At 41.9% G+C, this 18654-nt stretch overlaps 1 protein-coding gene across 10 annotated transcripts in view; it reads left to right on the top strand.

The window, feature by feature from the left end:
- The window catches only part of ATP2B2 (ATPase plasma membrane Ca2+ transporting 2), a 396907-nt gene that overhangs the window by 126827 nt on the left and 251426 nt on the right, over positions 1 to 18654 (top strand). For all 10 annotated transcript variants that reach the window (XM_021530473.3, XM_031505904.2, XM_077786067.1 and 7 more), the window contains one exon: positions 10811 to 10910. The gene's annotated coding sequence lies outside the window, so the exon portion shown is untranslated. The remainder of the gene's footprint in view (positions 1 to 10810; positions 10911 to 18654) is intronic.

The raw sequence follows: 18654 nt of genomic DNA, 5'->3' as shown, positions 1-18654 counted from the left end.
GGAACACCAGTTTGTAGCACCTGGAGCTGGTGTCTGCTGCTCCCCCTGCTCTGCAGCCACGCTGGGCTGATAGCCACAGACAGAGCTGGCCAGGCAGCTCAGCTTCCCACAGAGCTGGCAGGGGGAGGGCACAGCCACAGCCACAGCCACAGCCTGTTTCTGGCTGGTTTTGCTGTACCAAGTGGATGTTCCATGTGCCAGCTGGGGATAAACTTAACCTGATGATTTGGGGACCTTCCTGGCTGCTCCCTGCACGCAGAGCTGCACTGAGCACAGCTCTGGGCTGTGTCCTGCCTGGGAGAACTGACACACCTCTGCTGCTGCTCTCTGCCTTTTTGTACCTTGCATCTACCTTTTAAAAGTCTTTTCTTCCTGGAACAAGGTCAGGAGGGTTATTTTTTCATATGCCCCATTATTAGATTTCTTCACCTCATTTACAGCAAACCCTTGAGGAGTTAAGCAGATAAGGAAATCCTGCAGGATATGGAAGATTTTTTTTTTTTTTAATTTTAGGTGCTAATTTTAAAGGAATAGACATTTGGGCAAGTATTATTACCTGTACAGAGACTCTTTCAAGTACTAGAAATCTGGAACTGCCACTGTTTCAGAAGCAAATAAAATTTGTGGCTTTTTTCCTAAACCAGGTTGAATTAATTGGAAAGGAATGAACCCATTATTTCTGAGTGATTCAGATGGGCTTAGGAAGGAGCTTTTGAAGGTTGGTAATTCTGAGAGGGGAATAGGATGGCATTTTGCATGAAATATCTAAATTATTATTGGTGATTGCAATATCCAAGTCAGGCTGATGAGCTTTGTGCAAGGCCATCATTCAGCAGTCTGCAGCAGCTCACTGAGCAGTTTGTGCTTTATTGGTGACTTTGGGAAATCGTGTGAGAGAAAGAAGGGTTGCAGAGTTGCAGAGCACACAGAAATGGCTGCAAAAAGGGAGGAGACAATGAAAATTGCCTTGGTCTCAAGGAAGCTTTGCAGAGAACCTTTTAAACTCATCCATCACATTTATTCACACACTGCTGGCGCTGCAGCATCCAGGATGTGCTGCTTTAGGCACCCAGGGTGACAAAGCCTGGAAAAGCACCACAACCAGGGTGGCTCTGGGCTAAGTGAGGGTGAGAGAGCTCTTGGCTCTTTGGGAGGATGCTGCTGCTCAGGGCTGGGAGAGTGCCCTGCTTTTCCAGGGAAATGGTGTCAAACACTTCTTGCAATCCACAGAGTGAATCAACTTGTGTGGGACTCCCTCCTCTCAGTGGCCTTTTCAGTTCACTTGACTTGGAGTTGGAGGGACATGAGGAGTTTTGAACTTAGTGCCTGCTTCTTCTTTTATATATGGAGAGTCTGTCCTCTTTCTTTAGCTGCTCTGGGTACCATCGAGGGATTTATCTTAACTATTTTTATTCTTATGTATTTGCTAGATGAGGAGCAAAAAGCATTGCATCTGATATTTTCAAAGCAGAAAGCAAAGAGTAAATATTTAATGTCACAAACAAGTATAAATACTGAATATAATGGGTTTGGATTTTTCCTTATGTTTTTTTGACTGCAGTTACTCAGATGCCCGCCTGCAAGGCTTCAATATGGATGGTGCTGCAGGATGGTGCTGCTCCTTCCCAGCATAATAATCCATATTTAATGTGTCACTTCTGAAATGATAATGTACATGTATAGCTGCTGACAAATGTACCCCTTTTGTTTCCCAGAGTAACAATTTGTTACACTGATTTCATGTTTATCCCCTCGATCTCGGAAAATAATGAAAAATACGCTTGAATCTAATTTACCCGTGGTAGAGGACAATGCTGAGACCTTTCTCCCACCGCTGAGCACCCGCTGGGAGGGTTCATGCATCAGCTTTTCCTCCTGAAGAGTCTTCTCTCTTTGGCTTTTCTTTCAGCATCCCTGCCTCCCCAAAGACAAGTGTCACTCTGCCCTGAGCAGCGTGGGTGTGCCATTGTGCTTCCTCCAATCCACAGCTCCAAGAACATTCCTGCTACCGAGCTGTTGTCTCGTTTTCCCACCTGCTCTTTCCTTAATTGCCACAAACTGCAGAATTACACTGCTACAAAGCTGGGTTAGCACCTCAGGGCAGGGCTGTAAACACCAGCATGTGCACGTGGTTCTGGGGTTTACCTGTCCAAGCAGGGAGGTGCCCTTAAAAACCCCTGAGCTTCCCTGGCTCGGGGGGAACATTAAAGCTCATCCAGACCCACCCCATCCATGGGCAGGGACACCATCCACCATCTCAGGGTCCTCCAAGCCCTGTCCAGCCTGGCCTTGGACACTTGCAGGGATCCAGGGACAGCCACAGCTTCTCTGGGTGCCCTGTGCCTGGTTCCCACCCAGCCAGCCCAGCTGTGTCCTGCCTGCTGTGGGAGTTTTGTTCCTCCATCAGAAGGAACTCCCAACTTTCACAGGATGGGGAGACTCATACCAGGCCTGTGTTGGTCTCTCCTTTGGTGCAGTGAGAAGTGTTAAACTCACAGAGTTTGGGTCATTTCCTTGGGTGAGTCTTGCCTGTTAATGCTCATACATAGAAATTCCTGCATTATTATGTTTTTAGCATTATCACGTATCAGTTCCGCTTCGGTCCTGCCGAGCATGAAGGCTAATCCAGATCCCAAAAGCAAGTAAATGCCAAGAAAAAAATTGACATTTGCAACAGAATCTTCTATACAAATTGTTTATTTCATCCCAGCATGGAGCTGGATTAAAAATTGCTTAAAAATCCTGTTGCAGCTGGCTACTCAAATAATGCTTTGGTAAGCTTGACAAGGACTTGGGTGCTCAAAAAATGCCTGGGGACGGGTGGCCCCTGCTGCTTGATGGGCTTCTTAGAACCACTTAAAACTGGAAGTTTGCAGAGAGAGTTTAAGATTAACTGCACTGGCAGCAATTATTGGAACTGTCTTAAACATCTTTGTGTGAGGTAGAGGCCGAATCCCAATCTCCCTCCTCTTTCCTTCGGCTTTTGGCATCCGTTAGGAGCTCAGAAAAAACACTTTGTTTCTTTTGTCTTTATCATTTTTCTCTCAAATAGTTTTCCTCCAGGACTTTACTTCCATTATTTTCATATACATTTGAAACTTTTGCCTTCCAGCTGAAATTTTTACGGTGCCTAAATCAAAATGGCCCCATTATAAACTTATAGGCAGTTTGGTAATGTCACAACTTAATATTGTTATATAAACATGTTTCTTGCAAGAAAATTTGTTTTGAGTGAAACCATATGCACATGTTAATGGGAAATATTTTTCACACTTCTGTTTTTTTGCCATTCTTTGTATTTGTCTCAATACTTATTAATAGCATCCTTCTGAAACTTCTCTGATGAGACCATACAGCAGATTTTTTTAAGCTGTAACTGGATTACAATTTTAAATGTCTTGGATGTGATTCCAAACAGATCTGTACGAGAGTAAAATAACATGCAGTCCCTGATTGATTATATAGCTGTAATTATACTTAGGGACTGGTATTGTATAAACCACTGGAGCAAAGCTCCCTCAATAGGTAATCCATCATTCGCTGTTTTATTTGTAAATCAATCCATAAGGACTTCTCGCCATGGAGCTTCTGCTGGGGAACTTCATGGAATGATCTTTATTTGAGTTCACATTGTGTTCTTTGGAGAGGTTGCAGTACTCATTTGGACTCTTTCCCACCTTTTTCCTACGGTAAAGCAGTTGCAATACTTTAGGGGAGGTTGAAGTTGTGAATTTTGACAGGTTTGAGGTAACCTCCATTACTTTCCAACACAACACTGCATTTTGTTTATCCTGTAAATCATGTCTCCGAGGAAGATCTGCTTGGCAAGCAATGCTTCCTGGAGCTTGGTGTCTCACACCTCAATTTCCTGGGAAATTTAGTGCAGATGACTGTTTAGCTGTCAGCATTGGCTGTCCACTTGATTTGAAAAATACTGCTTCATCATCAAGAGATTTCTGACCAACCTACAGGCAGTGGGTTGTGCATTAGGAATGGTTGGGGTCGGGAGACACCTTAAAGATCATTTCACTCCACCATCCACCATCCCAGGCTGCTCCCAGCCCCAGTGTCCAGCCTGGCCTTGGGCACTTCCAGGGATCCAGGGGCAGCCACAGCTGCTCTGGGCACCTGTGCCAGGGCCTGCCCACCCTCATACCAGGAATTCCCTCTCAATATCCAATTTAACTTTGCCCTCTGGCAGTTTGCAGCCATTCCCTCTTGTCCCCAGTCCCTGTCCAGCTCTCCTGGAACCCCTTTAGGCACTGGAAGTGGCTCTCAGCTCTCCCTGGAGCCTTCTCCAAAGGAGAGGTGACAAATATTTGGCTGTTTTTTGTCCTGTGTGATTGTGTGAAAATGGGAGGGATGTTGTCCCATAAGGCCATGTTTTATGTCATTATTTTGTCCCAGCCTCATTTCTCTGGGGAGGGGATCAGCTCAGAGCTCCCATATTTGAGCAGTAAATGTAGGGTTTGTTTTTTTGTTGAAATTCATCTCTTGCCTTAATGTGCAGCTGCAGATGGAAAGAGCTTTTCACTCTTCTGCATGGCTGCCCCTCCTCACTGTACAGGAGGAACTTTTCCCCTTCCCTTGTCTCTGCTGCTGATCCCATTCCCTGGAGAGCTCTGTGGTGTCCACTGCAAGGACAACTGAGCTCTGGTCCTCATATTGTCACCAGATTTTTCTGAAAAGCAAAGGCCTTCTGTATTATCTCATAGTGGCTTAGTTTTCATGTGACTCCTTTTGTGGTAGGCAGTTTGGAAAGCCTACAAATATCTATTGGATTTTAATAGATGCAAATACATGGATTTTCGCTCATCACATGTAGCAGGTTGTGAGCCATGACCAAAAAGGAAAACTTTTCTCCTTTTTTATTAAAAAAATATATTTATCTATAATGCCTATTTATATATTTACATATACTTATTCATATTTATAAATTAAATAAATTATTAACACATATAAAGCAATATATAAACATATATATTTTTATAAAGATATAATTTCTATTTATATAGGTATATATTTATATTTATTTATAATTATTTTATAGAATAAATATATTTATGTGTTTATCACTAGGTGCAATAATTTCTTTTTATTTTCCTGGTACAGGTGCCAGGATTGCTCATCTGTATGAGCAATATATAGAATATATTACTATATAATATAGTATATAATACTTCTATACCTACTATAACTTAAAAAAGAGAAAATAATGACCTCCTCTCCCTGCTCCAGCTCTCTGCAGTGGATAAACATTCCCTGGCTCCTGTTCAGTGGCAGCTGCTGCCTCTGTACAGCAGCTTCCTCTAGACCAAGTTTGCTCCTTGCATGTTACACACGAACTTACTTTCATAAAATCATTACTGAAACCCAAAATGTGGCCTCAAGCTTTAAAACATCTTGAGTTTTCCTGGGTTTAATCTTTTGGATTTTATCCTTTTGATACCTAACAGATTTATTTTTCCCAAATCCTCCTCCTCCTCCTGTATTTCTTTTTAATCCTGCTTTTCCATGCAACACTCCTTTGCATTTCTCCCCCCAAGTTTCTGCCCAGATGGGGAGTTTTAAATGTTCTTAGCTGTCAGGTTTTGTTGTGCAGGGCTTTTAGCAGCAAGGTCAGTCCACAGGAAGTTCTGTTATTCCTAATGAAGGATAGGTGGCACTCTTGTTATTTTTGTTTGACTCCTGAAATAAATCAGGTATATGTACTCTCAGATTTCTTTTTATAGGGTAAGTGCTTTGGAGAGTGTTCTTGAACGTGAAGAGGATTTGATTTTACTATTTTTTTTTTGAAATGTGAAGATGTACTTCAGTTACCTGAGTCTGTGGCTGGATCACAGTACTCTCTAGGAAGAGGAAATATTATTTTCATGAAGACCTTAAGGAAGGGTGCTCACCTATATGGCACTGTCTCATTTTATTTATACAATTTTGGATTGTTTTTTCTATTTTCCTTCTATTTAATAAGGCAAAAAAGAAAGCCAACAAAGCCTTTAATGTCATTTAAATTCCAGTTATTAATACCTTTATACTTTGTATTTTCTTGTTAGTTTGGGATTTGAAACAGAGGCTTAAGCTGGCATGGTAATCCTAACACTGCACATTAGCAAGTCCTAAACAGTGCAGAGAGCCTTTATTCCTTAAAGCAGGGCAGTGAATCTGTCTTGCCCTAATTCTATCAGTTCATTGTAAAATTGGATAAGTTTGTGAGTCTGAGTGTTTTCTCTCAGGCTCCAGAAGTCTGAAGCACAGCACAGCACAGCACGTGCTGGTAGAGGTGTGATGTGTTCTGGAGCTTTACAGGAAGATTGGAGTTTTAAAGCTCAGCTCCCTGGGATGTTTTCCCTCCTGTGCAGCGTGGTTCTGTGGAGGTGGTTTAACCTTGATGCTCTCTTGCTGCAAATGAGAGCAGTGTCCTTGCTGCCCTGGCCTGATTCCTCTGGCTGGGGCCAAATGCTCTGCTGACCTCTTGATCTTCTTGATCCACTTGTCTGCCCTTTGATTCTGTTCCAGCTCTTGCCCCACGGCTGCAAGGATGAGCAGAGATGAGAAAAGTTTCCATCCTGCCTCTGTCCAAGAGTGTGAATCATTTCCACGTGAACATTTAAATAATCAGTGTTTTGTGAGGATTTTGTGAGTTTGTTATGGCATGTTCTGACCATGGGAATATCTCTGTGATGGGTTCATGGCTTCTCCAGGGCCACAGACATTCTCCAGGGAATTTCTCAGCTGAAGCCCTCAAAGCAAAGCCATTCCCAAGCTTTGAATCTCCTGTAAATCTGCTTTGGTCGTACAGTTCAAATAGAAAGTTAAATAGGTAATGTGGAAAGAAAAGGAAATGTTGATTCCAGAAAAAAAAAAAAACTCAAAACACTTGTGCGGAATTCATTGGACATTTCAGAATAGGTGTTACTCTCTAAGCATGGCATAATGTGCTGTGTGGGTTTTAATATTTTTTTTCAAGCTTAAATTTCAGTTAACTGCAGTTTTTAGATTTCTGGACTTGACTTATGCTGGGATGGTATGCAGTTAGATGAAAGCAAATATCTCTTGAAAGAATTTCCAATCTAATTCAGTTTTTAGGTACCTCCACTTTAAAATATTTAGTTAGTACATATTCACTGGGGAAAAAGTGCTTGGTTTTAATTTTCATGATGATCGGATTATGGAATTAAAAGTTGATTGAACAAGTTATTTTGTTTTATTGGTTGAAGGAACATAACTCAGCAGTTTATATTGCAGTTTATATTTTTGGTGCCATTTCATGTAACACAGGCTCCTGCATCACTCATCTGTCCCTTCTCCTGCAAAACCTTTTGGATTTTTTATTTCTCTTTTTAATTTCAATACCCTGGAGTGTTTGAATTGAAGAATCTCAAATAAAAATCTATTTTGGGGCAGGAAGTTTTCTTGATGTTCTGGGTAACATTTACTTCTACTTTCTAATGCCAAATCATTTTTCAAGCTGATGCCATTAAGGCAGAGAATTTTGTGGTTTGTATAATAATACAAGTCCCAAATGGTGGCAGTTATTGAAGTTAACACTTTTTGCCCAACTGTGGGAGTACCAGCATCTTTGAGAGATTCCAATTTTGGTTCTTATTTATGCTTGACATTTAATGTGCTTGACATTCTGATTATTTTACACCTACCTAATTTCTTCTAGCTCCAGGGATAATGACAATATTTTAAGCATCTGTGAAGTGTAGCTGTGTGTTATGGAGCAGGTGCAATGCTACAAATGGAAAGAAAAAAATCCCTAAACTATCTCTGGAATCATTGTTTCTCCTGTGTTGTATATCTCAGGGTCAGGTAGAGCTTCTCACCAGCTTGGTCTGGTTACCAGTATTAGCTTTACTAATATTTTGTATCCTGTTATTTAGCACTTAGCCATATATCTGTGTGTTTAGATATAAATAAATCCCATAACGTGGAATGAGTGCTCACATGGTGTCCTTTGTGATCTAAGGGTGAAGCATTAGAGAGGGAGCTTCCCAAGTTGTTCCTGGAGATTTATATTTTCCCTAAATTTTGAATTAAAAGAACATACTATAAAATTCAGCTCTTTAAACTGAGTTCGTATGTCCATGGCACACCTTTAGTGTAGAACTTAGAACTGTGTCTTGGTTTACAGATAATTAGGATATAACCTGAGAAATTAAAATATATGGGAAAAAATTATCCAAATGATAGTAAGTACACTCTGTGTAAAGTTTTTACTCTCCCTTTGCAAAGTAATTTTATTAATCTTTCTGAGTTGTATTCCCATTTGTTATGTGGTTCCCTGCAGCCATGTCAGGTTTTAGGCTCTTTTGAAAAGCTTAAACTGGTTATCAGGGAAAGAGGGAGCAGGATGAAAACAGTGGGAAAACCAAGTTCTTCAAAAGAGTGCAGCTGGTGGCCAGAATTTCCTTTTTCATGTGCTGCGAATCTCGTGTTGCATTTGAGTGTTGACTACATGAGGAGTGACAGAGAAAAGTTAAAGTACTTTATTCTACAGACCCACCTGGGTACATGTTAAATACTTGCCCAATTCCTCCCAAAACAATCACCATGGCCCAGCCAGTTGTCCTTGAAGCAGCCGTGACTGAATGGGTTATAGGAACAATTAAAAAAATTCCTTTATTTTGCAATCTTGCCACCTGGTGGTACAGCCTGATAATAAATATTTGGTTAGAAACCTGTCCCAAAAGTCATATTTTCTTTGGTAGACAAGGTCTTGAGGCTGGAATTCCAGACTGGACCCTACAAAGTTTCCTTTTTTTAGCAGGCAGGTTCAGGGTGTTCTTCCTCCACTGTCAGTGCCCTGCGCTGGGGCAGTGCAAGGCTGTGCAAACCTCAGCATTAAATGTCACAGAGTCACATCAGAGGCTGGATTGGGTTGGAAAGGACCTTAAAAATCATCCCACTCCACCCCTGCCATGGCAGGGACACCTTCCACTGTCCCAGGCTGCTCCCAGCCCCAGTGTCCAGCCTGGCCTCGGGCACTGCCAGGGATCCAGGGGCAGCCACAGCTGCTCTGGGCACCTGTGCCAGGTGCATCCTCACTGGGAAGATTTAATTTCCTAATGTCCCATCTAACCCTGCCCTGCCAGTGTGAAGCCATTCCCTGTGTCCTGTCATTGTAAATCATCTCTCTCCATCTTTCCTGCAGCCCCTCCAGCCCTGCAAGGTCACCCTGGGCTCGCCCCAAAGCTTCTCCTGCCCAGGTGAGCGGTGCCAGCTGTGCCAGCCTCTCCTGCCAGCAGAGCTGCTCCATCCCCTGCTCCTGCTGGTGCCTCCAGCAGCTCCAGCTCCCTCCTGTGCTGGCCCAGCTCTGCAGGTGGCTCTCACCTGAGGGGCAGAGGGTGGAAATCTCCTCCCCTGCTGCCCTCGCTGGGCTCAGGGCAGGGAATTTGGGGTCCTGGCATGGCTGGAGCATGTCCATCCTCTCACCCACCAGCACCTCTGGGTGCTTCTCCCCTGGGCTGCTCCATCTTTCCATCCCCCAGCTCCCCCTGATTTCCAGAGACGTGAGGGGAGAGGAAGCCTGGGGATGTTCTGTGGCCCTGGAACACTGCATTATGCATTAACCTTCACAATACATTTGAAATGCAGTTTACAAAGGAATGGTGCCCACGTCCTGGAAGTCCCAGATGAATTATACAAACAGAACCAACCTAAGTTTGAGTAAGAATATTTAAGGGATGTTGCTATACCTCAAACAAGTCCTACAAATGCCAGCAATATGGAACTTAAATTTGTTTGGATAGTTTAAATGTTCATTTGGGCACAAGGTGGATACTGAATAAAGCCCATGATGTGCCAAACTGGCAGAGCTGACACTTAGTGGCAGGAGCGTGGGGAAGCTCACTTCTTTATGCTAATCCAAGACGAAGGAGACGTGGTCCTCCTGGTGTCTGCAGGGAAATCCTCATTTATAATGAAAGATGTTTTCACATGGTGTTCAAAGGCCTTAAACAATCCAGTTTTTGCAGGCTGAATCCAAACATGATTTACTCAGGGGTATGATGAATTGATCATTAGCTGGAACTTACAAGTCAGAAGTGGATGTTTGCTCTCCCAGGAGTGCCCCTCTGGCTCTGCCAGATGCTGTGGTTTGACAGCAGAGGAACTGAATGTAATTCTGTGCTTGGGTCAGACATGGCATTGTGCTGGAGCACCACAGTTCTCTTTTAGTACCAAAACATGAAAAATGCATTTCTTTTTGTCTGTCCTTACAGTGTAGTGGGGCTGTGTTCCCACATCCTGTCCAAGGAGGGCCTCTCCTTGCCTGTCATTCCCTGCTCCCTCCTGAGCATCTCTTATGAAACCAACCAGAATGTCACTTATGCACCATGACATCTCTGTGCTGACTTTAAGACCTCTCAATTATTCCATTCCAAGCTGTTATGTCATGCAAGGAAAACCAGGGGAATGTCTCCCCTCTGCTCCTGCCCTCTCTGCTGGCCTTTCCTTTTAAACAGACACAACACACATGGAGATTTCAGTCTCCAAAAACATTAAAAATCACGTTTAGTTACAAATATGAGAGGCCAGAGGGCTACGGCTCTGATAAATGGGTAAGAAGAGATATCATTGGGACTGTATTTTCAAGCCTTTAATTCACATCTTTGGCCACCGAGTTGGAACTTTTTAATCACTTGATTTTACTGCAAAATGTCCCTAACTATTTATGACACTGGATGTTTGCTCTTGGATCCGTTTCTCCTGTGGGGCATCCTTTAGATCAATCCTTGTTTGTTCTATTAATTTGCTTAATTCTCTGGGGTTTGTCAAGTCTAATTATCTTCTTTCTTTCTTCCAGTTTTGAAATCAGGATTGATTAGCCAACACGAGACGACTCAGCTGGCTATGTGACTCAGAACCCTGTTCATGAGGCACTTGCTTGTTTTTACAAGACAACTGTAAGTTGCTTCTTTTTCTTTTACTCCCTCAAATTAAAAATCTACTGTTGTAACTTCATAGAAATTCCAGAAAATTCTTGAATTCTTGAGGAATTCACTTTTATTGGTAACAACAATCTTGAATTTTGTCTTGGTGATGCCAGCCAAGGACCCAGACGTGCTTTATTCACTTTACCAGAGATTTTTCCACATAGTAATGGTTTTACATTGTTTAAGGAGAGATTCCCTCGGCTAGGAAGATCAATCTGCTGTCTCTTTATGTTGTGCTGTGTGACGTGTGGGATCAGGGAGTGTGACAAACCTGCTTTGAGTGCAGTGCTGGTGGGTTGTATGAGGAGATGCTGAATCCCAGCATGGAAGTGGTGCAGGAGGAGTTGGCTCGTGTGCAGACAGGTACCTCTGGCACAGTTCTGCATTCTCCCACAGCCCCCAGACCCTGGCATTTTGGACTAAATACTGCTTCCTCTGTACTTGATGTAGACAGGGATTTTTTCCACAATTAGAAATTTGTTCTTCATAAGGCAAAGCCTCAAATTTACTCAGACTAGAATTTCTCAGGTAAAATATCAGTTAAAGTCTGGAATGCAAGTTTGAAGATGCAGAAATGAAAGTTCCAGCAGTGCATGGCTTTTTTTTTTTTTTTTTTTGCCTATATAATGAGCTATGTTTTATAAGCTAAACTTAAAAAAAATTATTATATCCAGGTGGAGTGCTGATACATTTGTCATCGTGTTTGGTGCAGTGTGAATCTAATTTATCCCTTTTCACTTGTGTGAAAATGCTCTGCCTTAACAATGATGAGACTTTAATTTCTGTAACCAGGTGGTGGGGGGTTTCATTATTAAATTTTGGAAGCCATACATTTACAGGATGTCCCACTTAGATGGGCAGGAATCCAGCCAGTGCTATTAGGTATGGGGCAGCACCACAATATCTCAAGCTTTTCTTTAGCTATAACTGCACTGAAAGCCAGGCAGGCTGGGTTGGCTGAACTTCATAATCTTGTGAAAATAGCATTGCCCAACTGCTGCTGGTTGTATAAAAATTCTGCTGTTTTGTACAAGCCGGTATTTATTCTGAATTTTATTTAATAGCAAGTGATCCTAGTAACTTGCAAGTGGTGATACAATGCAGGTACAATATGTATTTTCATTTGTTACCACTCTTGTTGCTGAAGGTTCATTAACCAGGGATGGAAAATGGGATATAATAGTCAAACTGTTAGAGAAAAAAGGGAAAATAGCACTCACTATCAAGTAAGTTTTGGGCTTATGAAATAGTAGCACCAATAAAGAAAATTTAGTAAGTATTAACTGTGAAATAGAATTTTGTAGTGTGAAGTATAGCTTAGTATTCATTTTTATGATTGCACGGAGATGTCTGAGCAAATTTGCTTTATGCTGACAAGAAATATATTCCAAGAATATTGAGATAATTAGCAAGTTATTAGGGAAGAGTGAGAATCACACTCTTTTTTCAACAAGTAAACATGGGAAACAGAATTTAACAAGAGCACAGAACTCTCCCTCTCCTAAGATCTGTGTGGAGCAGACTTAAAGCTCAATGGGAGAAGGACAAAGAAATTAATAACGCAGATAAAAAGGCTTTGCTGGTTTTCTGTGGGTAATGAAGGAGGCTCTCCATAGGTTAGAGCTCTCAGTTTTGGGTAGCTGCTATGCAGAATACAGTACAAACTTGTTTCAGATTAATTTTTCTATACTGTATATTGAAAAACCTAAAACCACTTGTGTGTTAGGAAGTTAATAAAAATAATACTATACAAAGAGGCACTTCACAGATTTAACGCATTCAAAATATTATGTAATGTAAATGTGGAGAGAAATTACTCAAAGGTTTGCTCTCTTTTTCCACTGCTGATTTCCAGATGGACTTCCTCTCAGGTGATGTGTGTACCTATGGTTCTCACCTCCATGTAAATGTTTGATGGGCTCTTTTAGCTAAAACTAACCCAACTTCTATCAAAATGTTCTAGTGGGTGCCTGTATTTTTTCAGTATAGAGCAGAATGAAAACATGGTCATAATGGCTGTGTGGGCAAGTGTACCATCAAATATTGCAGAGTGCTCAGCATCACTTCTCCCTGACAGCAGCAGTTTGTCACTGGTGCTTTAATGAAGGTTTTAATAGGTGCCACAAGCTGTGCAGACCAAATATTGTGCTTGCCTTTCAAAGTAATACAGATTCGAGCTTCATTTTCCCCCCAAACTCTTAAAACAAGTAGTCTATAATCTATTTGTCAGACATTTAAATGTCTTTAAGAGACTGAAAAGCAAAGACAGACTTACTAGAGAGGGAACTTTCTTAGTCATTCAGCTATTAAAAAAAGAAAAGCCTCCCAAGGTTTTTGTCCTTTTTTGTTTTGCAGAGAAATAAGCAGAGATTGAAATACTGTAATTTTCTCTATTTCTCAGTATAATAGTTTCAATTCCTGTTGTGGAAGGCAAACTGCCAGGCACAACCACACAATTCAGTGAGCTTGTAGAGATAAAAAAACTGTAACCCACCCAAAGCAAACATTCCTAGAGCCTTCAGCCTCTCCCATCCCATTCCAGGATAAAGTGGGCTGAATCCCTGGATCCCTTAGTTTAAAGTCCCTCCCAACCAGAGCTGGGCCTGCACACATGGAAGGTGTTGCTGCTGGCACTGTTGAACACGAAGCATCTGCTGTGGCCAGAGCTTGGCAGGAGCTTTAGACAAGAGCCAGGAGGTCACAGTGCTCTGGGAATGCTCTGGGAATGTGTCTGCTATGCCCAGGAGCTCACAAGGATTTGCTCTTCTCAAAGGCAGCTGCAGGTGTTGTCCTCTCCTAAAGATGTTCCCATGTGAAATCCTTCCTGCTTTTGTTTTGTCATCCCTGTGATTTATTGGAATTATTAAGGAGATACTTTGGGCTGTGCTGTTATTTCTGTGCTGCTTAGCACTGAAATGCCAACTGGAACTGAGGATGGAAAGCTGAAGGAATGGTTTTATCTTGTGTAACTGCACCTGCTTTCCTCTCCTGGCCTGTAAATGCAAGGCACTGGGAAGCCACTGAAACTTTTCCAGTAGTGAGATAATCTTTGGCAAACAGCTTTTGTCATGTCTGCCACCTCCACTGGAGGCAAACAGCAAAGCATGGGGCTCCCTTCACTGCAATTCCCAGCACAAATTATCCAGCAGCTCATCCCAAACAATGAGACACATCAGCAAAGTCTGGTTTGCAGGTGGGATGTCAGAGAGAGCCCCATCCATCCATCCCTCCATCCATCCATCCATCCATCCATCCATCCATCCATCCATCCATCCATCCATCCATTTCTGTGCTACTTCTGTCCCTGCATTTGAAGGGAAGAAGAGCCTGTTCCTTCTTCTGGCACTTGTGAATGTGATGCTGCTCCTTCAGAAGCATTGTGCAGAAGCAGAGCAGATCTCTGCCCACAAAATCCTGTGTTTTCATCTTCTCTATATTTAATAAATTAAATATATAAATATCTGTGAATGAATCTAGCTCTTCTCTCATGCTACCTGCACATTCATTTTCTCTTTGCACACTAAATTAGATATATAAGTATCTGTGAATGAATCTGAACTCTTTGTCTTTTAAGAGCAAATTTCCTTTAATTAGTCTTTCCCTACTCTCTGATGTTAGTGACATTTTATAGTCATACAGTTACTGCTTCATTTCAATTTTATGTTATTTTCAGAGGTCAGGAAGGGTAATATTCCAACATGACCATACTCAGTGAGAGGGTAACAGCTGACAGGAGTTCTTGCATGGGGTTCTCATCAGTAGATCTTGAAATGCATTGGAAAAATATGGATTTTATCCCTGTTTTAAAGGTGATGGGAACTGTGGTACTCTGAGGCTGTGCATGGCTGTGCGAGCCTCTCTCTGTGTTTTATTGCCTAAACATCCCATCAAAACTCCTGAGCAATGGATTAAAATACAATGTGGAAACACAAGAACACAAAAATTTAATGGAATCTTAACGGAATAGAATTGGAATTCTGAAACCTGAAAAAAATTGAACATATTCCTGCTGAATTCTGTATTGTGTGTTTGGTTCAAATCATCTCGTGGATGGATTAACATGAAGTTATGTAATGTCAGTTAATTTTCTAATTAATGAGTGCTTCCCTGGGATTTAAGCAATTCTCACCTGTCTTCGTGTGACCTGACTATTAAAAAAGTCAAAGAGCCTCAGTGCCAGGGGCTGCTTTTCCTTTTCCTCTCTGGCAGAGAGAACAGAGTGGTTGTGCTCCCCAGGATTCCAAGGAATTGAGCAGTTTTGTGGGGGGAAAGTCAAGTGAGACTTCAGTGCCTGCTCAAGGGACAGGAGGAAATGTATTTGATCTATATCAGTTTATAAATGATAGCCTGACCCTGGCTGGAATTCTGTGTGGCTCTGGGAGCCAGGCAGGATAATTCCTGCCATGTCCAGCAAGTAAAGTTTCCATGGAATTTTCTTGCACATTAGAACATGATTGAAAGATTTTATTTTTTAAATCACATTTTCATACTCTCTTACTAATTACTGTGTCATTATTTTTTTTTCTTTCTTCCTACTTTTGATGCACTTTTCTGATTTAAAAATCTTTAGAAATATTAAATGTAATTCAAAAGATAAGATCTCACAGTAATGAAAGTACTTTTATAATATTAATTTTATTATAGTTTAAGAAAAATTCTAGTTTTGCATGTTGGGGATATTTATTTTTCCTGCTTTTTTAGTGGATTTGTTTCACTGTCACCAAAAGAGCTGCTTTGAGGATTGCCAGGAAGTGGTTAATTGTACATTCTGAGTGTTTCTCTGGGGTGTTGCTCAGTAATTTTTTGAAAAAAGGCATTTTTCAGGACTTCTGCACTGGCCACCTCTGTAAGCACAATGGGAGCTCCTTGCAGGTGCTGTTGGACCCATTTCCCTCTCTGAGGGAAGACAGAGTGCTCCAGGGAGCAGCTGCAAACAAGAAATTCCTCCTGACTTTGGAGCAATCCTTGGTGATACCAATAAATTGCCTGTGATCAATAAAGAGCTGCTGCCCACGAAGGGAAATTCGTGTGTGCTGTTTGTGCTTTAGGGTTTTTCTTGGCAGACTCTTTGATGGTTCAGGGTTTATAGGTGTGTTCCTGGATTTTTACTGGCTTCTGGCTCTTCCTGGAGCAGGTTTCTCCTAATGCAGAGCATAGAAATGGGAATTTTTCTTAATGTGACACACACAGAGGGCTGAGTACAATTCAAATGCTAATATGTAGAAACCAAATCTCACAAAGGAGCATGTTAACATTTGTCTTTATTCACACTCTATTTCAAAGGATATATGCCAAGCCTTCCTTGACATTCGGAGCATTCTACACTGTACAAGTTCACCCCTGAAAGGCAGAGAGAAGAATTTCCTTTTTGCATAGTTTTAAGTCTTTTGATCCCATGGAAAAGTGATTTTTTTCCTTACATGACCCCACCTGAGCCTGCTTTGCTGATTCCTCCACTTTCTCTGGCATTTCCGTGTTAAATTTCCCTTTTTAAGGGAGAAATTGAACTGCATATATCCAGCAGAGTCTGGATAGGGGATATTTTTTTCCCTCCTAGCTGATTTTATTGCTTTCCTGGGTGCTGGGAAATCTGTCCTTGACTTTGGTGTTCTTTCCTCTCTTTTCCAATTTACCCTGCCATTAAATCATCCTGAGGTCCTTTTAGACAAAACACAAGTTCCTTTTTTCACCTGGTCCTTATCAGAACGTGCACTGAGCTGACAGATGCTGCTCAGCAGCTTTAAGCTCTGTGTTTTGCCTGCTCCTGGTCGTGGCTGTTGGAATTCCCCTGAATTCAGGAGTCGTGTTCTCTCACGGCAGCACAGTGGGTGAATTCCCTGCTTGCTTTCAGTCTGCTGAGCCAATCATTTATTTCCCATTGCAATCCATTCTTCCCCTGGAGAATTCCTCTAAGCCAGGGATATTAATACCTATCCTGAATGGGTATTTGCTACTGCCCATCTTTTGCAGGGTTCTGTGATCCACTGACCTTCCTGCGTGCCTTTCCCTGAGCTGCAGATCCTTCAAATGCAGCTGGAGAGGAATTTGTGACTGCTCCAGGATGGGACCACCTTGGCCAACTTCTGGCTTGGCCCTGACTTCAGCCTCCTTCTTTGTCCCTTTACTTGTCCCTGTCATATTCCAAGGCACAGGCATAGATTAAACTACAATGTGGAAACACAGAGTAAAAAAATTTAGTGGAATATTAATGGGAATAAAATTAGGATTTAAAAGAAGCAAACCTTGAATTCTTTGCCTTCTCCATCATTTGCACCATTTGGACGGATTGAGCAGCTTGTTCCCGAATCTCGTTTGAGATTTCCACATAATCTCTCCCTGCAGATGTTGGTGCTTCAGTGCTCAGTGAAGTGATGCTTTGCTTTTTATGTTCTCAAGCAACACATGGTCTGCAGCCAGCTCCTGAAACTCACAAAGTATTTAAGAATGTGTTTGAATGCAAGGTCTTAGAGAAAATGCAAATTTATTACTTGTCACTTGATTCTCACCATAGATTTCTGGAGAGTGCTCTGAGGCTTTTTTTTTTATTGGTGCTATCACTACTTTGCCTTCATGCTTATGCTGATTGTCTTTCTTTGCCAGAGCCCCATAGCACTTCTTATCAGTAGCTACAATTTCCTGCCACCTGTGGTGGAATATATTTCTTCATTATGAGATTTTTGCTGCTTCCTCAAGTTTTGTCTTTGATTAGCTGCTATGGAACTTTTACACATCATCATCACTTGTCCTGCAAAACTTGATTATCTGATAAATATGAAAATTGCTGCTTCCAGCTTCTGTTGGCCCAGATCATTTAGTGCCAGCTCTGGAACCAGCACTGACCTGAACTGATGCTAAATCCAGTGCGAGAGAATGTGGTGGAAGGCTGGATTTTGTAGGGTTTATTTGGGATTTGTGGTTGTGTTTTTTCCCCCCTTTCCTTAAAGTGAAAGCACTGGAAATGCAAAGCTGGGATCAGTGACTTATCTGAGCTGGGCAGGAATTTAGCAGAGATCCTAGCTTTATAGTTTGAATTTGGTGAACATTTTCTTAATCTTATTTGCAGCAATTTTACACCTCTGTTTTGGAATCTATTATAATTTCAAGTATCACTTTATAAATGATAACACTTAGCAGAGGTCTGCCACTCATCTTCTGGGAATGATGTGCTGTGAATACTTCTGCCCAGACCCAAAAAGAAGAGAGCATAAATTACATGAGCTCCTGGCTTTATAAATGCAAGCATAGATCTTCTTTTTGTCCATTAAATGGGTTTTTATGGACTCAGTTTAAAAAACCCACCGTTTTTATTGCAGGAACAGCTGTCCAGCTTCTTCTCTGTAGCAGGTAGTTTCTTCTCTCCACCAGCATCATCTGGGTGAGGATAAAAACTGAGCTTATCAGAGTGTGATAAAAGGAGCATGTGTGTATACGAAGGCAAATGTAAATTTCCAGCATCAAAAAGAGAACTTGGCAACTGCAGATGCGTGGCTTAAACAGTGTAGGAGGAGAGGGAAGGAAGGGTTTTGTTTCTTTGTGCTGAGCTCTGCTGGAGCAGCTGGTGTGAGCGCTGCAGCAGAGCTGAAGCCGTAGCTGAAGCTGCTGCTGTGGCTGGGATGCAATGATCCAGCTGATTCTGCTGGGAAAGCACTGCCCAGGGGGAGGGCTGAGGGAAAAGAGGAGAATCATCTCCTATAATCTTGATTGGCATTTTTAT

Source organism: Lonchura striata, chromosome 12, assembly GCF_046129695.1.
Source record: "Lonchura striata isolate bLonStr1 chromosome 12, bLonStr1.mat, whole genome shotgun sequence".
Classification (NCBI taxonomy): Eukaryota; Metazoa; Chordata; class Aves; order Passeriformes; family Estrildidae; genus Lonchura; species Lonchura striata.
The sequence above is the reverse complement of the archived record's forward strand: the minus strand, read 5'-3'. Positions and strand labels throughout refer to the sequence as shown.